This window comes from Lathamus discolor, chromosome 2 (genome assembly GCF_037157495.1).
Source record: "Lathamus discolor isolate bLatDis1 chromosome 2, bLatDis1.hap1, whole genome shotgun sequence".
In the NCBI taxonomy this organism is placed as follows: domain Eukaryota; kingdom Metazoa; phylum Chordata; class Aves; order Psittaciformes; family Psittacidae; genus Lathamus; species Lathamus discolor.
Genome location: NC_088885.1, coordinates 43,031,128 through 43,057,526, shown reverse-complemented (window position 1 = coordinate 43,057,526; position 26,399 = coordinate 43,031,128). Strand labels below are relative to the sequence as shown.

At 41.4% G+C, this 26,399-nt stretch overlaps 1 non-coding gene across 1 annotated transcript; it reads left to right on the top strand.

Annotated features, from left to right (window-relative positions):
* The first annotated feature begins 22,082 nt into the window (after window positions 1-22,082).
* TRNAN-GUU (transfer RNA asparagine (anticodon GUU)) lies at window positions 22,083-22,156 on the top strand. Its single transcript has one exon. It is a non-coding gene; the product is annotated as a tRNA-Asn (tRNA).
* Window positions 22,157-26,399: the final 4,243 nt, after the last annotated feature.

The following is a 26,399-nucleotide window of genomic DNA, read 5'->3' as shown; positions in this document are numbered from 1 at the left end:
CTGCACCCAAGGCTGTTCCATGACACGGCACGGCTGTGTGCTACACTGCCAACACAACCAGGGAGAGGGTTACTTCATCAGCAACACCCTCACATGTTTTAGAAACTTCAGTATCAAAGTCATGACCGGAACCTATTCCTCAGTTCGAAAGGCAAGATGACACGCATGGGTAAAAGCACCACCTTTTGAATCTCTGTGAATCTCACCAGACCCCCTCAGAATAACCCAAACCAAACAAAGGTTAACATCTGTGTTTGAAAAACCTGTGCAATTTTGGCCATTGCCTAATCTCAGTCAGTTAAAATGCATTCTATACTATTTTTAAGTTTCTTTAGACAGCCCAGAAACACACCTCTCTGCTGCCCCAGTAAATCTGGCAGGTCTGAAAGCAAAGTTAAAATTACAGGGACACAAAAGTTGCATTTTTAACAAAGATTGCATGCAGCCACAGAGATCTAGTTGGCAGGAGGGAGAAAAAGAGATCCGTGTCTATGCTCACATACACCTTCACTGTTTCAGGCAATGTATAATAATTTCCCTTGTGAATAGCTATAGAGTTACTGTAGCATTAAAGCTGGATAGACCTACAGTAATGGTATTTCCTGACATTGCCAAATGTTAAAAGGTCAACAAAAACCAAACGCATGGAAACAATCTCTTATCATGGTATTCTATAGAATGAATTAAATAAATATTTCCTATTTCTTCTCCTTTCTCCTGTCACTCAATATAAAAATCTAAACTATTACATCAAAACAGCATAAAACCAGTAAGAGCTTTAATTAAAGAGGAATTCAATGAAAGCAATCTATTCTGTTTCTGACAGATCCATTTTTTCTTCACTTACTGAGGAATTAATGAAGTCCAAGTAGTAACCACTGACACAACCATGAACGTGTCCAGGGAAAGTCTTCCTCAGAAGGAAGCTTCTAGTAGCAAGACTCACTCATTGCCAACCAGTAGGTACACTGGTGTCCCCCAAGGCTGTAAAGTTTACTGTGTTTGCTTTGCATGCTGTGCAAGAGTACAGTTCCCAGTGAAGCACTGCCTTATACATACCAACAAGCCCATCAGCAACAACTTTTCAACTGCTTTTTGAAACCATACCAGGATCCAGCTGCTCCTAACGTCAGCCTTAATCTGTATAGGTCACCCAATAATAGACAGCTCAGCGCTGGGATGCTCAGTGAGCAATTTCACTGCCTGCTTATCTGGACCAAGAGAGAAATGCCGCTATTTTTGCAGCATGGATCTGAGACTCCAGCTCTGCACAGTGGCTGCCTTTTCTTAATAGCTTTTTCGATTGCCAGACAGCATGGGTTATGTATTCAGTGTCTTCAGATGTAAATGCTATTTCATGTAAAATTCTTGATGGGCACAGTGATGATCTGAGAGAGAAAAACTGGGCTATAACAGCAAAGTTGTGACCTATAAGGCCTGTCCTGGGTTCAGCAGTAGCAGTCATTTTTCTCCTTCTTAGTAGCTGGTGCAGCGCTGTGTTTTTGACTTTCAGCCTGGGAACAGAGTTGATAACGCCGATGTTATTGGTTACTGCTCAAATGTTTAGACTGACCAAGGACTTTGTGAGTCTCATGCTCTGCCAGGGAGGAGGGGAAGCTGGGAGGAAGCAGAGACAGGACACCTGACCCAAACTGACCAAAGAGGTATTCCATACCACAGCACGTTATACCTGGGATGTAACTGGGAAGGACCCGGAAGGGCACTCTCTTCTCGGTTGGGCTCGTTTTGCCAGGTGGTATCGTATTCTCTTCCCTTGTTATTTCCCTTATTATTATTATTGGTGGCAGCAGTAGCGATTTGTGTTATACCTTAGCTACTGGACTGTTCTTATCTCAACCCATGGGAGCTACATTCTTTCAATTCTCCTCCCCATCCCTCCGGGAGCGGGGAGGGGTGGGGGGGAAGGGAAGAAAGAGGGGGGAGGGGAGTAGAAAGTGTGTGGCGGACTTGCCAACAGGGCTTAAACCATGACAAAGACCTGATACTGTGGCGCTCAGTCATCTGGCGGGCTGGAACAAGGAAAACAACTAACATGATAGATTCAATGAAGATCTGTCAATAAAAGTTTGAAACAGACTGCTAGCAGTTTGTTGGCTGCCCACAAAAGACAAGACACTTCAAAGTTGCCTTAAGCTGGGTGATGAACAGTACCCTTCTGCGTGATGAGGCTGAAGGACTTTGAACAGAAGACATCCACTGTGTCTGAAAGGCTAGAAAGAGGGACCTGGTGTTACACCTGGAGACTCTGCTGTTCAAAAGCATACAGACATAATGTGAGCTTGTATAGAACTACAACAGCAAGAAAGGGTGAGGGAGAACATATATTTATGAAAGCTCCTCAGCTTGGGTCATTGTTATCACTACTGCTTGGGTCCACTGAAGTTCAGGGTGGAAGAGCCAACCTTCCCCTGGGTCAACCACAGATGCCACTTAGGTGTTTTATAGACCCACACAGAGAAACCTACCCCCAGTACTTCTTTATTGTTTTGGAATTCCATCACCAATACTTTAATACCCTGTTCTTGTTGTCCCTATCCCACTTTTCTGTCTTTCACTCTTGATTGACCTTGATTCACCTGAAAATGATGACAATAGACACAAAAACGCATCAGGAAGGCTTGCATTAAGTGCAGGTACTGAGAGCCATGGATGAGGCCACCAACAGAATTCAGAATAGTGATTTGTGGCGAGAACAGTGAGACAAGGCCCCAGCACTATCAGTCCCATGTTGCAATGACATCTGACAATAACAGCCACACAGAGGGATGTAATTGCCTGACAGGGACTAAGAGGCAATAGCAAACCAAACCTCCGGTCAGAAAATCACTGCTATGAGAGCCCTAAAAAGTAAGCCTGAGGGAGGAAGTAGTTCTGCCAAAGTCAGCAAGCGAGAGACTCTTCGAGATGTCTTCTGCTGCCAGTTCCTGAAAAAGCTTCCTGTGCTTTCTCTGCATTCAAATAAATAAATCAAACAGCACCAAGGATGCTCCTCACTCCATCTCTAGTTTCTTTCTTCTGCAGTGAATAACTTGGCAGAGAACAAGTCAAAAGGGAGATTTCCCAAATGGCACCAATGTCTCTGTGTTGTCTAAAGTGTGCTCCCCTCGGGCTGTACAACCCCACCAGTAAGTTATATTCCCAAATAACAATCACCAACCACATCTGGAGAACAGCCTATTTAATACTAGAATTTTATTTTTAGATCATGTTTTGTATGGGTGGGACAATAACTTGTCATTGGCTCTCTACTTTTATCATTAGTGCTGCTTCTCTTTTCCCACATCTGAAGTAGGGCCTGCAAACTGTTCTCCTAAACAGAAGTTATTTGCCACACTGGCTTTGGCACTTTTTGTCTTCTAGACATCCAAAAAGTGATCTTTTAACTGTTTTCCATACACAGAAAATACATAAAACCCACACAGTGGCTGCATTGTACAGTGTTACCTGTCACCCTCTCTGTCCTGGGGTAACTTTTTCCTCTGGAGGACAAATTACCCTTGCGAACATTTGGAGTATGGTACTCTTACTGCTTAGACCCACAGCTTTCAGCTGCACAGTAGTGCACACCTAATCTATGTGGAGGATGGTACTTCCCCACCTTTTACCAGACACACAGCCTCACATACATTATGGAAAAAAGCAAGAGTCTGATAATAAAACAGCGCAGAGCATAACTGCTAGTTAGATCTTCAAACACACCCAATATTCCCTAGTTCAGAGGAAGACACATAAGCCTCTGAGGACAGATTAGGGTCAGCTTCAGGAAGTTCCATCCCAAATGTTCTTTCCAGGACCCGGACCCAGAATGAATACAGTAGGAAAAGCCTTCCTAATAAGTCAAACTCTTTCTTTCACTAAATAAAACAAACATTTTTCTAACCTGTATTGTTTCTGGCTCTGCTCACAGCTCAGCCCCTTACTGCAGCTTACTTCAAAATTCCTTGCTGGGTGTTTGGCAGAGCGAGTATGATCTATAGCGTGACCTTGCAATGAAGTGCACCTCTGTCATTCTGTATAATGCACTGTAAAGCATAGCTTTCATTGGAAAAGAAACTGCATAGATAAACACTCTTATTTTAATATGAAGTAAAACATTTTGCATTACAAATGTGCAGACTCAGGTTGGGAGAAATTGGTTACTAGAGAGCCAAATACCAATCTGCAATGTGTCTATATTACTTTGATCCTTTTAAAACATAGCCATTGTCTAGTAATCATTTCAGTTTTGTAGTCTCTCATTAGGAGGAAGATTTGTTTGCATACTATAGAGAGCTGAATGGGATTAAACTTTTCTCTGGAGCTCTCATCATCAGTGTGAGCTCCAGCCCTCTGCTCCACCACAGTGACTATAAACAGTCACTGGTTACATGGAGTAAGGTGAATCCAGTTTTGCAAAGCCAATCAAAGATGAGATGGGCTTTAGTTATTTAAGTGGAATCTCTTTGTCTCTACCATAGTAGATTTTTTTACTTTTCTTACGTATGAAGGAAGCTTAAGCTGCCAGCTTGTTGAAAAACAATGTAGCTAACACATGCACTCTAATATATGCTTTAATGTCGTCCTTCTTCAGTCCATTATTAATTGAATCATCACCATCTTTTCAGAATTAAAGGCTGACTACCCCCTGTCCTCTTAAAATGCATATAGGCAAAATTCATAGGCATCAGCCTTGAATACCATATGGCATGAGAGGTGACAGTAACAATTACGGGTCTGGAAGGAGGCACCGCAGTCAGGCTACCCACAGTTAGCTAATACTATTCCAAGATGTCATTTTGAGAGAGGATAAACCTGTCCTGGTCATCAGCTATGTAAAATGCTTGGATCATTAGGCTAGCTCTGGCAGTATCTTGCTGGTTGGGTTGGTTTTTCAGTAATATGCTCACAGCCGCTCAGTCAAATACTTGTGCCAGAACTTTCACCCACAGAAAACACTGCTCCTCCTTTCTGAGCACCTCAGTCCTTTGCTTAACAGTTGCAGCATCACAACTGACACTCCTCAGAGAGCCACCACCAGGCTCTCAACCTGCTTTTCGCAGCAAACTGGCCCCAGGGAGGTTGTTTGCTCCAGAAAATATACCCCAAAACAAAAGAGGGAACATAATGAAAAACACAGAGCCACAGGATAGCAAGTACAGCTGCTTTTTCCCTCCTCCATTACTTCGAGGCTATCCCTGCAATATGGATTTCATTAATGGCTCAGAGACAACACTGCAGAATTACAAGTTCAATATGTTATTGGAAAAGCCACCCCATGACTTTTTTTATTGCCTTTTTTTAATCATTTTTAAAACCAACTTTAAAAAAATTATTATTCAGTGCATTCTAACACTGCCAGCAATAGCAGTGAGTATATGCATGCACATATAACAAACAGCAAACACTTTCTGTGCAAATTTCCCCAAAACAGAAAAGGGCAAAAGTATGATACATACGCTGTGTTTCAGCAGCAGAGTACAGCTCTTGAATTCGCTCAGCTGAAAGGTCTCTGGATCAGGGTCCAGAATACAGCTCTTGAATTTGCTCAGCTGAAAGGTCTCTGGATCAGGGTCAGTCACTTTGTCTGTGGTTACGCACAGATGATGGAGCCCCAGTACTCTATCCATAGTTTTCTACTAAATCACACATACAATTATTTCATGGTGCCATCATATTTGGAAGTCAGCTACCGTAACAATGAAGCATAATGCTGTCGGACAGCCTGCTGTTAGCGAACTATTCAAGCACAACCTTTTAACTCAGAAAAAAATATGGATTTCACCTTAAAGAAAGTTTTGAACCTGGCCAATTATCAAAGTTTCAATAAAGCAATTACATGAAACCAGAATGGAAACAAGACATCACAGTTCTGAAACAAGCTGTAAGACACTAATTAGCACCTGAGGCTGCAGTACAGCCGGCCTCACCGTCGACCTTGCAGCCCAAGTAACTGCTGCACCCATCACAGCTAAGGCTGGTGGTGGTTACAGAGGTGGGTCTTCAGCGTGGCACCAACGCCAGGCTCAACCTCTCCCTTTGATCATACAGCTTTAACTGTCGCTATGCCTCACTGCACACCCGGAGCTCCAGGGCACCCAGATCTCCGCAATTCAAACAGGTGGTTTTTTCACATCTCACAAAAGAAAATGATTTTACGAAGCCTGAGTTTGCTAATCATGAACAAAACTGCCTGGTGTGCAGCAGGATACCATGTTCTCAGCCAGGCACAGTCTGCCTCAGCCCAGCTGCCCTCAACCTTACGGAGGGTACCCAGCTTCTTCCATTAAGCACGCAGGAAAGCAGAACAGGGTTGGCTGTAACTACAGGTCCCTAAAGAGCTCTTCATAAAGCAGCACTATTGGACACCTCACCTGAAATGGAGAACAAAAGGAAGTGTTTCAAACCATGTATTTGCACTGCTGCAGTCCAGGACAGAATTAGATCCCCTGTTTCCTCTGTTGAGACAGGAGAGGACCTGCCTGGTAAATGCAGGCTGTTCAGTCTCTCCTATTGCATGTAGAAAGCTGTAAGAGTCAGCTGAGAGGCCTCTGCTCTGGAGTGCATTTATATACAAATACTCAAGACTCTCTATATATACATGTCATAGCAGGTTTCCTTGGTCATTTGTGATGAGCTGTCCTCAGTTGTTCGGGTACTGCCTGTTAAAGAAAACACTGAATATTTAAAGTCTGATTAGGTCTTCTCACACACCACTGGTGTAAGAGTATTAAACTTATCCCTTCAGTCTTGTCTTGTGTATCCTTTGCCAGATGATTTTTTAATCATTTGTGTGTGTGTGCACAAATCCCAAGGCATATGTGTAAATTGGTATTCCCGTCCCATGCCAATCTGGGGACATGTCTCGTTTACATGCTCATTAAAAAACGTGAGTCTTGTCATTTCAATATGTTGCAGTAATTTAGCTCTAATGTGGAACTGGTGACTGGTTTTGAAGGGTTATTTTTCCTCTCTATGGACAAACTGCTATACTGGAGCGGTTACATTCCTACTTAATGGCATGAAGCCACTTAAAAGAATTAACCTTCTCTGTGCAAATGTTAACAATTTTCTGGTAATATCATTCTACTTAAAATAAAATAGAAAATCAACTGCTGCTGTTACAGAAGTACACAGGCACAATGGCAGAGAGTGCTCTTCAGCTCATATCTATGTCACAAAAGCACTGTGCATAAGCTCTGAAATAACTGGATTGCTCTGCATGTGTTTGCAAGTAAAACAAGCTTACTGCTAGCTCCATGTAATTCTCTCACAGCATTTCCCATTCTTTTCCCTTTGCATAGCATTGCAGAGAACAACACAAGAATCCAGTACTATGCACCATGGCTAAAAGAACAGCATCAGCAGCAGTCTTGGAGACAGGTAGATAGCCCTGAGGCCAAAGCAGAGGCCTAAAGCATACCAGAGAGTAAGAAATGTGCTGGCAACTGGGTGCCACGTCTGGAAGATGTATAACTTCATCTTGCAGATGCCGAGCTGAGTTGCCAAAGCAGTTGTCTTCAATTATGGTGAGAGCCAAAGGGTGGAGAGAAACAAAGAGGATAACGAGAACTAGATGCTGTTCTGCCAGCTCCTGAAAGATTATATGTTTATTCATTTAGTTAGTTACCAGTACACTAAGCGCTTTCAAGAGAAATCTAGACTTTGTATATGTCTGCATGCAATACAAGTGCACAAACTAATCTGCATCCAAGATGGTAGTTAGCTACAGCGAATGGCAACAATACTGATGTTTACTATTTATAACACCCTTCTGGTCAAATGCCAGGAATCTGGTTTATGTACTGAGGCATGCTGAATTTCCCAAAACTTATCGTCGTGAGTAACTCAAAGATTATTAGCTGCAGAGCACCCAAGTATGTGCTTTGTAGCACACCCTGTCCTTGTCCTAAATGCTCATATTCTTGTTCTAAATGTCACTCATCAGGAGAGAGGACATCTGGGCAGGGAAGGTTTAGGGTCAGAAATAACACAATTTATGGCAGAAAGATCATAATTCTTCTCAGCAGACATTGGCACCTTTTCAGGAAATATTGATTAGATGGTGAAAAGCTTAGCTTTCTTTGTGGAACAATTCACTGTAGCTGGGCTCTTCACTCTGAAATACACTGTACATGAAGAAAATGACAGGCAGAGAGAGCCTTGACTCAGATGAGAATTACCTCACCCATTATCCTCATCATGTCCTTCTTTCAGTGTTGCCTTAAGCCATGCAAAATGTCCCTTTGAGGCACGGGCAACGAAGCTGCAAATAAAAAATTAGACTGGTTTTTGGCTCTGGCCCTGCTAGTCTCTGTATCCAGTGCCATTCACAGCACCCCATTCAGCACTGCCTTAAGTGTAACTTACGCCCAAGACTGTGCCTTTCCCTGTCAGTGATCTGTCACAGGACATCATCCCTCCCTTCCTCCTGTCCGTCACCTAGTTTGGGTCTGAGCCACCTGTACAGAGATGCTCTGCCGCCACCTTCCTTGGTGCAACATTACCAGAAGCCCACCTGCTGCTCTAGGCGCAGTCAGGAGTTAGACTAAAACCAAGCTGTATCAGCCCATGATTTGTCTTACCATGCAAGGGCAAGTTACACTGCTGGCACCCATGCAGCTTGTGATTAATGGTTTTCCCTTTACTGTATCAGATCTGGTTTAAGTTGTAGATGTTAATAGTTGACACTGCCCTTACACTCTAAGCCACCTTGAAAACTCTGGGTGGCATTAAATAACAACGTAAGTATGTGCAATAAAACAAATGCATTGTATATACTAGTAGGGTAACATTCTTTAAATGGCTGGAATCCCAAGTAAAGCGTGAATAAGGAGCAGTGTAACACCTTCGGAGAGAACAAATCTGAACCAGCCAGACTATGAGTTCTTGGCTTTTCAGCATGTAAAAAAAACAGTAAATGTATTTGTCATAACTTATAACAGGCATGGAATGCTTTTCTCCTTCCCTGACTAAAAGAATAAATAGAGAAATTCACGGTGTCATATGCAAATAGAGACACTAACAGTTCAAAACAGAGGGAATACATCTTAAGGCCTGGCTCTCTGAAATGTAACACTTCTAAATAAAGTATAAAAAAAATAAAAAATAAAAAAGGACTGGCATGATTAATTTTGCTATTCGTTCCAGCAAAACATGGACATAATAAATTAGAGAAAGTAGAAATCTATCAAGCTTATATCTGGTTATCTATCAAACGCTGTAAGCAGCAGCACTGTAAACTGTGCCCATAAGATCACACTCTTCTGGTGGATTGAAGGTCTTTTGTTCCTAAGGTCTAAGCCTTCAAAGTTTCGAAACATGCTGTTCCAGAGTCCATAGCCCTTTGAATTAATGGTTTGTGAAAATAATTCACCAGCACACACAATGGTTAAAAGACTGTGGTATATAACAGAGAGTACAGGCTTGCGTTAGTCATACTCTTGGTGCTGAGGACTCCGTGGGTTTAATGCAAATTGTTTACCAAGGAGAACATTACTTGGAAAGGAAAGAGGCTGCATAGATTAAAGTTTTTATTCCGGATCAATGAATGCCTTACCTTTGAAGGTTACTACTATCACCAAATTGTTCGCAAGTGAAGGGCTACATTATAAAAATGACACCTTTGGAGTTCAAGAGGTACTAAAAAAGCAATAGGTAAAATCCTAGCCAAAAAGATATTTTGCCTTTGTAGACAGAATTTGGTAAACCAAGTTTCACATTTTCCTCAACCATCTTCTACTCCTGATGGAATACGCAGATCATAAAAACCACAACAGACTGTTCAAAAGGCAGCTGTCAAAGATACTCACTTTTCTGCAAACATAGACTCTCATTTGACAAATTATCACAATGCTTTTACGGTTAGATTTCCTACCTTTAACCATGATGAAAAGTTTGAGCAACCAAGACATAATTTATACCTGCTTCATGTAAGGGTGATTTGCTAGAACTGGAATTGTTAACTAGAAACAGTATTTATTTCTCCCTCTAGCTCTATCCTATCCTATTTACAATCTGATAATCTGGTTTAGAATAGTTAGTTTATAGATTCATAAGAGTCATATGCAGTCAAACAAAGAACACACCCTTTCAAATATATATTTGAAGTATTGTACCAAAATAATGTTATGTTTATTTACCTTAAGTCTCACACATGCGAAGTATCAAGAGTCATTTGAAACTTAAAGAAAGATCCATAATAAAGTTCTGAACAAGAAAAATAAAGGCTATGAACATACGCTTACAACCACTCTATAATTATCAACAAGGCTTTCTTTATGAAACTCTTGTTTCTCTTAGTTGCTGCTTTAGTTAAATCCACACAGGACTACAGAAAGGGAAACACCTCAGTTCCTGTATAAAATACAATCTTTTCCCTCAATGGCAAGAGGAAAATCATGATGCATAAGAATTCTTTAACATATTTGCCTTTAGAGCTTATTGACTTTACTTCTACTGGTATTTTGCCATGTAGGAATAACATTTAGTTACTAAAACTGAATCCTTGTTAACTTAAAACCCCACTCATTCAACTACATTTTTGAATGAGTCGCATTAATTTAAGCAGCATGGAGCTAGCTGGGCAGAGAAAGCTAGGTCAACCAGCTACATTTTAAAGTTTTTCTTTCTTAAAAAAAATATCAAGCCTATAAACATCTACTATAAATCAGGATTCAGTGACTGAAAGGTGGAGCAAACATCCCTCTGGGATAATAAATCAAGTTAGTACTTGAATTTGTATCATCTTAGAACATCTTTCAAATTTATTTATTAGGTAGCTGAACGATTTTATCTTATCCATGTGTAGCCATCTAGTTCTGCCTGTATCAAGCTGTTCCAGATTGTATCTCTCTGAGCAGTAGCCTGTGCCCTGTTGGAAGGAGGCTACCACTGACGAATATGGTTTTGATTTTGGAAAAGTGAGCTGTCTGTCTTTATCATGGATTAAGGTATCATTCGAAGGTACACAGTACGCTCAGCTCGGAGCGGGCCAAGGTAGTCTCCATTCCCGCCAGCCCTCCAGCCAGGCTCTCCATCTGGTTCTCATAATGATCCCCAGCTACATTTCATCTCATAAACTGAAGAGATGATGCTAGATTAAAAGCAGGCCCGGCAGTGATGGGTTTCAGAAGTCAGGCAGGTATTCTAATTATGTAACACATGTAGTCATTTCTGGTACATAAATTGGCTTCTTACCGGTATGTATTTTATTGGTACTGCTTTCTACAAGAACGGGCACTTTAGGGTAAACTGCATCCGCCTGTACCAAGGCAACAGCATAAGGAAAACCTCTGTGGCTTGTCTCTTTAGTCCACTTCTAACTACTTTTCAACTAAATACTAGCAGCAATAAGTAAATAGCAATCTACTTAAACGCTTGCAGCCATAAGGACGTCATTCCCCTACACAAGAGATACTGCAAGAGGACTCGCATTTTCAACACCATAGCCTCCACTTTGCAACAAAATTCACCCTGGGAGCATATCCTCACACGAAGGCCCCTGGAGTTCAGTGGGATTCAAGTGCAGCAATCTTCCTAACTGGCAGATCCTATTGCAGCACTGGGGACAACTGTACCAAAAAACCTGATTTACAGATGCTTTCTGACTATTTCAAGAGCAGCACACAAAACCATACAGCAAGCATTACACTTGCTCAGTGATATCCTTCTGAGTATTGGTTGAAGTTAGTTCCATTGTTTTGGAAATAACAGTGATTTATTTAGGCCCATGTTCAGGAAAGCCTTCAAGTATAATTTTAAATAAAATAAGCTCGAAGTAAAATAAAATAAATTGTCTAAAGTACACTGAAATATCTGTCCTGGAAACTTTCTGAATTCTTTTTAGTAGGTTTCTGACATAGTGAAAAGAGAGCAGAATTGATGAACACCCTTATGCAAGGAATCACATGGTTTCTCCAGTAAATAAAAGGTAAATAGCCTCTACGAGTTGAAAACTGACAATTTTGAGACAGAACCCCTACAGAATGGAAACCAAGTCAGTTTCCTAAAAGTGCTGTGACCCAGAGGTTAGTTGTTTCTCTACCCTAATGAAACAAGCATCTATCCTTTATGTGTTCAGCAGATAATTGGGCTTATCAAGCAAAATGCTGAATTTCTGTTGATTTTGCTGTAATGCAAGCCAACACCAAGTGCTAACATCATGTCAGGATCTTGCCACAGGAACAGTTACATTTGTACCAAGTGCCAGCTCTGGCGTGTACTACTGCAGGCCAACCTAGTCAAAAGCTATTGCTTAGCTCCACAGCATCTTTTTTCTCCCAGCCCATGAACACACAGTGAATTAGCATGCTGTTTGTTTTGAGCAGCAGACTTGAAAACTCCCCAGGTTACCTCCGCCTAGTAGGGAGAATTTAGCAAATTTATTGGATTCCTCACTCTTCCTTCCACCAGTGTGTCAATAAACAGAATACCTTCATGCTTGGTATGAATCTCATATTTCTCCTGAACTGTCCTGGAATCCTGAGCTTCCACCTGTCTGACAGGAAAGGAGCATTTCACAGAATTTACTGTTTGATGGAATTTACTCTGCAGGATGCCTTTTCTTCCTCTTATCCCACAGGAAGTTAAGGCTCTGAGACTGTTGAATAAGTTCAGTGGGGGACAGCATTATATAACCTCTCTGTGCATTGTAGCCCTATATTTAAGAACACATCTAGTTACAATTTATTTCCACAGCCTGTTTTCTTTTTCAGCAGCCTGTGTAAATTCTTTCAGGATGACATTAAATCATTCAGCTGCACCCATTGTGTTGGATTCAATATTGAGTGGACCAAAGAACATATAGGCTGAATGCCGCTCTGTCTCTTAGGAATTACATGCTTGCTAGAAGTTAATTATGGTGTATTATAGTACAAAAACATTGCCATAAGTTATTTGTGGCTAAACACCAGAACAAAGTAATGATGTGGCAACATCTGATACACAATTGACTTAAAGCCATTTGCTCCAAAGAATTAGTTACTAACCAAAATTATTGCCATTAACTTGTTCTGTAACAAAACTTTGCACAAACTAAAACAAAAGCACTTTATGTGGCCATGGAAAGCCCCATCCTTAGGCTAACACTCAGCTACATGTTGGGCCATCACTCCAAGCCTCACCAGCTCCACCTAAACTGAGTAAGCCAGGAACTTTGTTTTGAACTAGGTCCTCTCCATCCAGGCTCTAGCTCTGTGCTGATCTGTTCCTGTGCTCAGCGCCACAAGCCAGTTTTGCACATTCAGTGTGAGTCTCTGGATGCTATCACAATACAAATAATTTGAGTTGAAAAGTCTCCATTCTGAAAGCGAAAGAAAATGGACTCTTGGGAAGAATGTGAACCTTTCTAGAACAAATAGAACATTTTAAATGTTATTCAAATAACTTCCTTTCATCTCTCTTTTTATTTCTTTAAAGTTAATTGGAAAGAAATGAAGGAAGTCACCAGGACACACATTCCAGGAGTCTCCCTGGTATAAATCGGGCAGCACACACAGTGCAAACCAGTAACAATGAAATGACCCCTTAAAATATTGCATTTCTTGCCAAGCATAACTTCTTCGAAGAGTTTAAACTTCATGAATAGCCAAAATCTGAGAGCTGAAAGTCGTTTTCCTAGTTCAAGTTGGGGCACAATTCAGAGCAAGGAAAAGTGGCTAAAGCTACCCATCTCAGCTGATGTTTCAGAAGCAAAGCAGGTCCAATATTTAAGAAAAAGATGCTCTCAGGCTCTAAACCCCCAAGGTCTCCTCCAGGATTAAAACTACTGCTCTCCTGTCATTAGTAATTTGGGTGCATCTCTTTCCCAGCACACCTGTGGAAACCACTCACGCTTGCACTTTCTGGCCCATTCACTTCCAGACAAGATCCAGCCCTGGGGTCTTCCACAAGCCAGCTTCTCAATTAGAGAACAGAAGAGCAATGTCAGGCCCGCTCGTGACAAACCCCATTTGGGCTGTGCTGTAACAGTCCATCAACACACAGAAATCAGATTCACGGAAGTTGAATAGTGTAATTTAAAAACAAATGGGAGGCAAATACCACAAGTTCTTATTCTTTCCACTCTTCAAGTTTACAGCTTTGTTACTGTGACTCCTGTGCACTTGATAGATTGGATACTAATGGGCCACAGGAAACAAAAAACAGATGACTAACATTAGCCAGTAAGTGTAAGCACCAGCAAATGCCAAAAATAGGCTGCTCATAGCTCCTCCCATGTTTTCCAGCTATTCAGAATAAGAACAAACACTGAGAAAATTATTCGTAATTCACATTTAAATTTAATCTTCTATTAGAGGGTATCACAGCAGTTTGTGGCTGTTAAATTCTTGAAACTAACAGGCTGTCTGACACTCATCTGCAGAGAAAAATGCCTCAAAGAAGTGGAAATAGTCAAACTGCATAAACGTACTGCACACACCACTGTGGGCATCACTGAAAGTACAGAAAACATTTAGAAGGGAAGGTGAAAATATAGCTGAAGCTGAAATATAAAATTCTTTATGTCGTAAGACTTCAGAAACTAGGTCCTCTCAAATGCTTTTTCTTCCACTGCTTTCTGTTAGGAGAAAAATAAAATCCCCTATCTCCACAATCCTCCTCTTCAAAAGAAAATGAATGTTTGATTCCACTGAAATAGTTCAGTGTCATTAAACAGATCTCTATTGTTTTGAGGAGAGAAAATCCCAATTGCTTTTCTGTGTCTTCTGCTCTCAGAACTCAAGTTGGTTTGGGCAGTTATTAACAAAATAACCATGCAAAATGAAACACTTAGAATCCAAAATAGGTCAAGCAAACCTGTCACTCTCCCTGCATCCTGCACACTCAAACCCTGCAAATGCAAAAGTGTCATTTGCTGTTAACAACTCTCTTGCAGAGTTTGCCTTTTAGCATCTGTGCCTATATTTATTAAAAACAAAATCAAGTCACCAATGTACCAGACAACAGAAAATGGTCTAGTATGGTTCCTAACTGACTTATACTGGGGCAATTATAAGGGATGTGTACCAAGCAAATAGAGATAAAACCTATGAAATTTGAATGGCTGATCAGTATGGCTTGCAGCAGATACTCCTTCACCTCAGTCTTACAGTCCAGTTCACAGAATAAGCTGCTGCCATCTTATGGAAGAGACCTTGAAAAGCACTTGATCCAAAACCAATCCTGCTCTTCCTCCCTTGCTGCATTTCTATCTCCCTAGGTTTATTCTGGGATTAATAACTCACCCTCCAATAGCTTCCCTGCTTTGCAAAGATCTGCCTATTGAGCTATTCTTTGTGGAAATTATTTTCTCACCTATGACTTTACAGTCATTTTCAGAGCACCCGTGTAGTCAGAGTAGCATACTGAGAAAGGGAACAAACCAGCCAGGATGTTAACCCTGACACTGCCTCAGACAGAGGTTTCTTGTACAATACAACAAAGGCCATCTGGAGCTATTCAGCCACTACAGGATGAAGTCATCATTTCTGACCGATCTTAAGGCAGTCACTTTGTGTGCTCCATCTTTGGCCTTCTCTACATGGACAGCTTAAACCAGTTAAGCTAAAGGTGTGATTTTTAACATGCTTATTAAGATAAATGAAAGTATGCCATCTTAATCTTGAAGCCAGCATGTACAGAAGGGATCAATTTCTCCATCTATAAAGCACAAAGAGCTGCATTTGCAGAATATCAGGGAGCTTTGCTGAGAGATTTTGCTTGCGATCTGAAAGGAAAATCACTATGCTGCTGGAAGGCATGAACAAGAGAGCAGAACTGTACCAGGGAGCGAAAGGATGGCTAAAGGCTTTTACAGCCTCCAGAACTGCATTTAAGTGCACTAGATGGGTTGTGTGAGGGACAAATGGCAACACAAGATGAGTCAAGAGCATTATTCTTCAAATGAGATTGGATAGAAAGTAGAATTGCTGTCAGAATTAAATATTTTTAAACACCATTTATTGGAAATGGGTCTCAGCAGGAAAATCTGGTTTCCTTCTTCGGAGAAAACACAAAGTGAGCAGTAAGGAAAATGACAGGTTTTAGGACTTGGATACATCATGTTCAGATGGATAAGCTGAAGAAAAAGCCCACACCACTTTTCATCTGTAAGCCTCATGCTCAGTAGATTAAAGTGACATTGCTCACAAGGTAAATATCATCCACTAGTGCAGGCACAACACTGCAGGCACTCCATTTTCACCAAAAGGTGTAAAAATTCTATGTGTGACTTCTATTACGAGACAAAAAGAAAAACCACAAGACAAAACCCAACCAACCAAACTTTAACAGACTGCTGAAGATGACAGATCTATAGAGACATAAGGATCATTTGGTAAGGTAAGTCCATTGAAAGAGCACATATATCCAGCACATTCTCTCTACATCATTCTTTCTGAAAGCAAAACTGTAACTGAAGCCTGCTCTAACCTAGAGGAAGCGTAACTGAGTCCTCTCCCTTACTCAAAGCCATAGAGCTAGAGTGACAGTGCTGGCCTTGGGTAAACAGACTAATGGCCCCTGAATGAGGCTATAATCCCTATTTCTCCAAGTTTCCAGTGTGCCTAAATGAAGCTTATATAGAGTATTTCAGAGAAGCTACAACCACTGAACTGGGCAGAAAGTACTGACTGGGTTCACGGACACTAGGTGGGCACTCCGGCATGCTAGTTCAGCCTCCAGGTTTCTGTCTCCTCATGGGATTTCACACAAATAATTTGTGCCCAAATACTCAAAGGCAGTGTGCCACCTGAAAGCATCTGCAGTAATCAAGAACCATCTGCAGTTATTTCACAAGCCTATCTCAAAGCACTGCAGAAGGCCAATGGCTGAGAGAGCTCATGTGCTGTGATAATAGATGGCTGCAGGTGCCCAACACAAGTATCTTCTTTCTCCCGTATCAGCTTGGAAGGTCTCATTTAGCAGCATTTCTTATTCATGTCTGAAAATCTAGTAACAACATTCACATTGGTCTTTAAATAAAAATTCCAGCACATACATGGCCCCTTATTAAGTGAGAGATATAAAATTTCAGCAAGGAAAGAGATTGTGGTTTCAAGGGTCCACTTAGTCTCTAATCAGAGCATAAAAGAAAGTGGTGGGGTTTTTTTTAATGTATATATAAGATACAAAAAACACATTGCCTTTTGTCTTTTTTTTCTTTACTTTTTCACTTTCCTAACAGGCTCCTATGAACAGCTTCATTTAAAATGGCCTTTCTATAGCACCCAGTGTTTTCTTTGGCAAATTTGGAGAGCTGGGTTTTGGGATAAAAGAAAATTGCATCAGAAGACCAAAACTGGATTAGGAGATTTGACAGGACTTCATAAAAATCAGTTGTGCACAGGCAAAGGGGGATTTTTCAATAGGCCATTTTGAAGAAAAAAAGCTCTGTAGGAAAGAGTTCTGCTTGGTGGCAAACTCACCTAACCCTTGCAAAGCCTACAGGAGAGTCTGCAACGGAGGCAGAGACTACAGAACACAAGAACACACACAAACTCTCACATCTTAAAGTTATTTTACACATTATTAGGTATCACTTTTCATACAATGCACACATGTACTTGATCAACGGCAGAGTTCTAAAGAGGGACCTTTATGTCAATCTGTCTTGCACACAGTTTGGGGCTGGTGGAGGCAGAAAGGAGCAGATTCTCTCTTGGACCTTCATTGGCCTACTTTTTCATCACGTATGCTTCCCCCTTTGCTCTCTTGCTTCCCCATGTCAGTTATGCTGTAAAAATATACAGGAATCAAGGGGGATAAAGAGTGCATCCTACTTGCAAGGATGGATGCAGAAGACTTTGCCTGCATGATAGGTGTAGGTCAGAATGCAGAGCACTTCTTTTCCAGCCCCTGTGCTATCACTGATATCTCTGATAACATAGAACGGACCTTCAGTCTCATCTGTGGGAGAAGACAGCACTCTCCATCACGGTACACATTTCTAGCACATGATTTGAGACACGAAACATTCAGAGGGTACATAACACCTTGCTGACAGATAGCAACTGCTTTATTTAAATAGTTCCCCTATTAGAGATACTAAATCCTTCTTGCAATGCAGACAGTGAGTGTTTGCAAGTAATTACAAAATATCATGGTATTCTTTAGGATAAGCTAACCGTAAACTATGCTGCTGTCTCGGTGCCGTGTAATTTCTTCCCTTCCCATTTTCAGCCATCCCTGTAAGACTGAACATCCCTAAAATATTTCCAGTCTAATCTCCTTTTATTACTAAATTAACATTAGACCTAGAACTTTCCACTAAATATATGGAAACAGTACGAATGTTAATCATTTGCATGTGGTTGCTAACAGATTAATAACAGCCACTCCAAAAGACTTCAGCCTCACAGTGCTGCCAGGACTAAACACGGCAGGAGCCACCAAGCACCCACCTGGGTCAAGACAGAAGCATAAGCAGAGAGCAAACAGGAAAACACAGATTTAAATAACTGAACTGAAACAATTCTCAATTATATGATTTATTTATAATAGGAAAAAAAACCTAAACCCCTCAAACACCATCTGCTAGATAAATTAGGGACTCTTCAGCATTTGTTTTCCCTTAACATGTTTTCATACATTTCCAAGTCTGCTGACTTGATTCCTGCGCACTGCTGATCTCAAGCCAATCACCCCCAAGGATTTGCCTCAGCTCAGGAGTGGCTGGTAACAATACCACAGCTTTTTAGGGTTCACCGAGGAGACAAAACTCCAAGCAGACATTCTGAAACATGTGGACTACCACAGGGTCATTAAACTACAGACTCATGGGTTTGTGAACAAAAAATGCCTCAGAGGTGTTTTCCTATATACAGAGTACAGGGACACAGAGGAGTTAAGCCGCTTTCCTCAGAGCCACACTGAGAACTAAGTGCATTACTCTAAGTTTTTTTATATGGTTCATTTCCACAGACACTGATGCATTAAAAAAGAGGTACAGGCCCAGAGAGAGATTACATTACTAGTTCTGTACTGTATTACCCAAAAGGAAAAAAATGAAAAGACATTGCTTCACAACGAGCGGCTTTCCTGTCCCGCAGGAAATGCAACTGCTTCTTTGTTTTACATGTCATAAATGAAACAACTGTCAGCTTGGTTCCACTGGCCACGTCAGCATCACCTGGCAAACACAGGTTTCAGTAGAAGCCCCAGCTAAGGGAACGCACTCTCATTACAGCAAAGGAAATAAAGGTTAAACAGAAGGGTAAGATTTCCATTATCAAGGTTCCAAAAACAGTGGAAGAGGTTGTCTGCTGAGCAATAAAATCTTCATTGTTGGGTTTCTTGAAGGAATATTTTATATACATGAATGGTTTGAGTGTACTTGATCCTTTCTTAGGGTACAGAGATAGACTACTGTGGTGTGTTAAAGTCCTTTTAGTCTGAGAAAACAGAGCAGGAGTCTGCAAACAAAGGGTACATTCAGACTTCAAGCTAGTATGATAAAAAGTTTCAATATGTATACAGTCTGACTTGTCTGTAGGGCAAGGCAAATGCACTTAAATGCTTTTATTGCTTCTGACTGTTATTATGAAAAACATTGCAAATAATTTCCACTAAGCTCAGAAGCTACTTGTATTTTTGAGGGGCGCAAGAGGAAGGAAACACATCATTGCAGACCTTCAGATATCACTGCTGCCTATCTGGAACTTACAGGCAAAACTTCATTCCACTTCTTTTTGATTGCTCCAGCCTCATACAGTTTGCCTCTCCTCTCTCGGCAAGACCAGAAGTTGTCTTTTTCTTCCTGTTTAAAGGGAGAAGAGAAGCAGGAAGGATATTCCCAGGGTTAAATTCACCTGCTGGCTCAATCCATTGTATTTCATCATGCTTGCCTGTGAAACAAGAATTTTCTTTCATTTACCAGCTAGGACACAATCCTAAGAGAAACAAATAGCACGGTAGGAAGGTGTCCCACCCCCCCTTGGAGGGAGGTCAGTCAGTCAAACTTCACAGCCAGAGAAGGCCCATTTCAGGCCCATTCCCAAACACACTCCCTGTGGCACCAAACCAGAGAAGCCCCAGGAAGCAGCCTGCTTTCTGGAGAGGTACATTCAGCTGCTGAGCTCTGTGCTGCTTCAACCACACTGCCACCAGTACCTGAACTACCTCCCATAGCTGTGCCATGTTAACAGTCCATTGATGCTTTTCACACTCTTACTCCTTTACCATCTTTCTAGCTGCATTGCTGCATAGGTAGAGGGAGGGACAGGCATCCAGACCTGACACAAAAAGGCATTGTTATATCTTCTGGTTCACACTGAGAAACAGAGATATGCTGTGATAATAGCATTATTACAGCCATTTCATGTACCTGAAAAAGGATCTCTGTGCCTTAATACGTGTCTCTTCCAACTAGATCTGCTAATTTAGTAAGTTTTTCCTCTCCTATGAGCTTTGACTCAAACACTGTAAGCTACAGAAAAGCCTCTACGAGTACTGCCTGTGGTCTTGAAAACCAACAATTTGTAAATTCAAGCATTATTGCCAAATCTTAAATGCTGTCAGTGCTCCAACAGATTATGTTGGAAACCGTCTGAGAGACCATTATTAACACTTCACTAAAAACCGTGAGGTCCTGCACTGAGCACATTTGGCTCTGCAACTTTCTGGACTCCTTCTTGTGTTCCCTATGGCTACATTTAAGCTCTGCCAGCTGTGAGGACATTTTAGCTCCCAGGCCCATACACAGCCCAGCTACCCTCCAATTCCAGCTCAGGATGAAGCCTGGATCTGTACTTTTGCCTCATGCCAGGGATCCTGGCAGGACAACAGCAGGGTGTGCAGGCCAGGCAGGAGCAAAGCAGCATCCCCTTTAGCTCTTGAGGGGAGCAGCTGGTGGAGTAAGATCCCAGCATGCACTGTGGGACAGACCCACACCACTGCTTCGAGGCAAATGCCGTAGACTTCCTTACAGTATAGCTTAAAACACCAAAGGAAGGGAAAGGAAGGTGCTCTCTGTCAAACTCTATACTCAGAGAGGCTATCTGCTGCTGCTACCTCTCAAAGTAAGTTTTTCTCCACCTACCAGTTCCTGTCCCTCCAAAAGAAAATTGCTCAAACTCCTTCTAGCAATTTCCTACTGAAGCATCTTCCTATGCTTACACAGCTCAGTTACAATAGCACTTTGCCAGCAACACTGACAGCAGCACCCCAAAAAAGCAACCATGCAGAGATTCAGTTTCTTTATAAAAAATTAAACTATTTTAAAGCCAACATTTTGCGGTATTTTCTTTACCTAATGAACAACAAAAAAGGCAAAGATACTAAAACACAGCTCCCTTCTGTCAGGAAACTAGACATAAAACAGGTACAGATTCATTAGGTGAACAGAATTCTGTTACCGTCATGCTTCTCAGTCTTTCATATCTTTTGGTTTCCATCAATACGCAAGAGCATACAGAATTAAAGGCTCCATCTTTACCTAGCTAGTCAATATCAGTGAAAGGTATATATGCCCACCATAAACTGAAGTTATCAGCGCTTTCTTTAAGGTAGAACACTTGAGAAACCTAAAATAAAAATTCAACTTTTACCATGAACTCTTTGCTGTTTATTAACACCCACCAAAGCGCTATGTTATCCCCACCCCCCAGGTCCCAGATGCAGTGAGAACACTGCAGTCAGCATCTCGGATGTTAACCCATGTTCTGAAGTGCACCTCTGTTTCACTGTAATTGCATTGATAGCCATACAGGTTTTCAGACTTCTTATAACCATGCCTGCAAGCACAAAAAGCATGTGGGCATTGTAGTGCCTTTCTGTAGCTTAGGGAAAGATACAGCAACTAGAGAAACTAGCTATAGCACTAGATAAGGGTGCTGTTAACCCACCTCTGAAGTACTAGCAGATGGCCTAGCACAACATGACTCCAAGCCCTCCTCTTCTGAGGGAGGTAAGCGGTAAGTAATAGCTAGCTCTTCAAAAAGAAAGAATTTCAGCTTTCACACCTCATCTATTCCAATACTCTGACACAGTATCACATCAGGTGTGCCAGCAGCACTGGTCTGTCACTGTCCAACACAAAGCCACCAGCAGCAGGTATCAAACACAATCAGGAATACGGAGCCTTTGAAGAAAAAACATGCACACAAGTCTCTGTGGCGCAATCGGTTAGCGCGTTCGGCTGTTAACCGAAAGGTTGGTGGTTCAAGCCCACCCAGGGACGGGTTCCCTTTTAGGGCCTGCTTGAAACCTCATGAAGCCCAACACCAGGAAGTGCCAAGTCCTGCCCTGGAGAGGAACAACCCCAGGCATCAGTAGATGCTGGAGGCCACCCCACTGAAAAGCAGCTTGGCAGAAAAGGACCTGGGAATTCTGCTAGACTCCAACACAAGTCAGCAAAGTGCCCCTGCAACAAGGCAGCAAAGAGTCTCCTGTGCTGCACTAGGAGAAACATTGCCAGCAGGTTGAGGTAGGTGATCCTTCCTCTCTCCTCAGCACTGGTGAGGCCACACCTGGAATGCTCTATCCAGTTCTGGGCTCTCCAGTACAAGACAGACATGAACATATACGGGTCCAAAAAAGGTCCAAAAAAGGCCACAAGGACGATTAAGGTATAAGAGCATCTCTCCTATGAGGAAAGACCAAGGAAGCTGGGACTTATTCAGCCTCAAGGAGATTAGGTTCAGGGGGGATCTTGTTAATCTATTTAAATACCTGAAGGGAGGGAGCAAATGGCAGAGCCAGGCTCTGTTCAGCAGTGCTCAGTGACAGGACAAGAGGCAACAGGCACAAACTGAAACACAAGAGATTCTATTTGAACATCAGGAAACCTTTTTCACCAAGAGAGTGACCAAGCACTGGCGCAAGCTGCTCAGAGAGGCTGCAGAGTCTCCATCCTTAGAGATACTGAAAAGACATCTGGACACAGCCATGGACAGCCTCCTCCTGGTGTCCCTGCTTGAGCAGAGGGGTTGGACCAGCTGACCTCCAGAGCCCACTTCCAACCTGAACTATTCTACATTCGGCATACTGTTCAGGAGAGAAATCCAAATCAAATTATAGACAGATGTGATCTCTGACCTCTGGCACCCAGGATACCCAGTCAATCTAAAGCTTCAGCTTTGATTCCACACCAAGCTCAGGCACTGTCAGAATATAAGGCCCAGCTCTTGCTTCCATAGGCATCCTTCCTTCTGTTCTTCTGGATGACATCTGCCCACAGACTTTTTGTGTTTGTCATGCCTACCCTGAATTAAAATAATCCACTTTTTGAAAGTTCAGATATTATTCATGATCTCTAACCAATATAAAATATTTATACATTATGTTCAATATTATTGTTTGATATTATAATACATCATATTTTGTGTATATGATGAATTATACATTATTAAAACTGCCATCACACTTTGGGCAGCTGTTACTGCTCTTCCCTGAAACTCAGTTTATGTTTGCTCCTAAATTGTAATGAGGAGCTGCAGAGACTTTCTTGGGTTTTTTGAGGCTGGTCTCATGTTTTTTTTCTGTGTTGAAGAAAATCTCGATAGCCACCCTCCTCGGATCCAAAAGTCCACCCTGACAAGCATTAGGAACTGGGAACCATGCACTCCTGTCAGAATGACTGAACCAGAGTTGCTCCCAGAACCAAGTAAATCCAGAGTTGATGATACACAGAAAAACACTAGAAAAGTTTTCTTCTGATCATGACTTGACACTTCTATTTTTAAGGTTTCTTCTGAGGTTTTGGTTTTTTAAGCTTCCAAAATAAAGTACTAGAACCCAAGAGCTCTAGAACTTCAGAAATTTTGCTATCACTGTACATAAAATGTGCATAGATCCTACAGAAACCAGTAATGTGAAGAAAAAAAAATCTTCAGTTAATCACCACAACCATTTTAACTCCAACAGGAAAGACCAGATACTACTCAGGCACGAGGACAAACCTTCTTCCTCTTGCGTTAAAATCAGCCACAGAATGTAAGCAGGCAGTAGTCTGGAACAGCCTTCACAGTTCTTTGCCCGTACAACCCTTCATCAATTTTTAATTTAGGTGCCACAGGTACTCAAGAGCAAGGTATGCTGAAACCTCACCAAACCAAGAACAGTTTTAATGGAGAGCTTCTCTCTTTTTTTCCCAAAAGCTAATGCTGTTGGACAGAGACCAGGAAAAACACCTTGTTCTTTGCCCTTGACAGCTCAACTACCTCTGAAATCCATGCAATGATTTGTCTGGCAACATGAAAAAGACCTGATCATACTGATGTTCATTCTTCACACCTTCATGAAGGACAGCAAGGCACTGGAAACTAGCAAAAGAGCTTTGAAAAAGAGAGCACATAGAGGCTGGATGCAGCACACAAACATTTAAATAGCAGTAACTTGTGCTGATCACAACACAAGCTGCACAAAGTTTTGCAAGTGCTTGAAAAAATACATCCAGACCAGCCTCAAAATATGGAATTATTATGCTAACTACAGGGCAAGATTAGAAGGATTACTGTCATTCACTATATATCGAGTTACTGGCAAACAAGGGAACTAACAAAATGAAGCCTACAGAGCAGTTACCACTGTGGTATGTGATGGCAGCAAGAACACTGTTTCCTGAAGTTCTGCCAAGGCTGATGAGACAGTCCTTGGTATTGTTTGGGGACTTACTGAACTCACATTTTCATTTGGTTAAGACTTACTTTGAGCCAGCTGTTGATGTCATTACTGCAGCAGGAGAACAGGAAAGGTGATGCTGTAGTTTGGATAAAATCCCCAATAGCAATAATAAAAAGTGCATCTTGAAATCTCCACCAGAAGCCTGTCCCACCTCCCTTCTTAAAATACTGGAAGGAGAAATCTGAGACAAAACCATAACAACACTTCATAGTATTCTCAAGTTCCAAGAAAATACAACTGCTGTGCCATATTCTTTCAGGCCAGCATAAAGACTGCCCAAACCCTTTGCCAGCTGCAAGTAAACTGCTAGTCAGTATTTTTAATATTGACTACAGAGTAAAAGAACTGGAAACAACTTCAGTTTTAAACTATCTTTCATGATCACTAAGATTTCTCAGTTACCTCATTCCAGTTTAGTATAGTCTTATAAAGCTATCTACCATAGAAATGGACACATTCTCATTGCCTAATGAAGAGCAAACATCTTCATCTGTGTATCTGTCTCTGTTATCTTTCAGCTACCCACTGGGGTAGTGTGAAGGATTGCTTGTGCAAACTTCTCTGACCACAATACTCTATATAGACATAGGCTTCTATCAGCCTGAAGCAAAGGTTAGGATACAGCTTGCAACAGTTTCAGATATGCTTGCATTACAGCTACAACAGTGAAAGTCCACTTTGAGATAACAGTGATACAATTATGACCAGCAAAGGGGAAAACCAACTTGGGAAGTAACTGAAGCCAAATTCACTGTAACCAGTACTGAAAGCACCATAACCCATCCCTCCAGTACACAGCTTCTTGACAGAGCAATGAGGAAAGGAGGTGACACACTAGGAAAAGCTATTCCTCAGGGACATAAATGAGCATGCTTGAAAGATAGACAAAAGCTAGCTGCAAGTCAATTAGAAAATACCTGTTTTGGTTTGGTTTTTTGTTGTTTGTTTTTTGTTTGTTGTTTTGTTTTGGTTTTTTTTTTACATGAGCTGCCCCACTCCTCTCAGTCTCACTGAATGTACTGTTTCTGAATAGTCCTCTCCCCAGAAAAATTTTGCATGGAAAGAAGGAGCAAATTATTTGCTTCTTTCGCAGAACAATACCTGCTATTCAGAGGACCTTGCAGTCTTGTCAGATCTGGCAGAGGCAGAATGAAAGATGAATTCAGGTCCTGTGACAAAAGGATCTTTTGTGAAAACCTGAAAATTAAGTCTCTTCTCAACATACAGATGCACCCTGACTAGGGGAAAAAAAGGTATGGAAGTAAATTACAGGCAGCATCTGTAATTTATGGCCTATTGTAGCATTATGATACTTGCCCACTATTACTGAAATCATACTTAAATAATTAAGGTAGAGTTTGAATGATCCTGGAAGTCTCCTCTACTGCCAGCCTACAAAAACCAGAATCCTCTGATCTCAGATTTGCTCAGCCCAAATACTCTGCATGAAACAGTAATACAAATCTAACATTTTAATGTAATATGTATGAATATTTAATTCCATTTACATATTTAAATTATCCTACTACATTAACACTGCTATAGATACAATATTTGGTAAAAACAACTAGTATGGTTAAATGTATGGTATTGTTTCCTAGCAAGTGTAAAACAATAGAAAACAGTTTCCATGTGAGGAATAAAGTCTACTTTAACAGAAGCAGCCAAGACCAGCTGCAAAATACAGACCATGTGTGCTGACATTTACACAAAACCTTGCAGTAATAAAAGGTTGTGTCACTCACTGTATTTACAAGAAACTGCCCAATAGTTCAGTTACTGATTGCACTATTGAAATT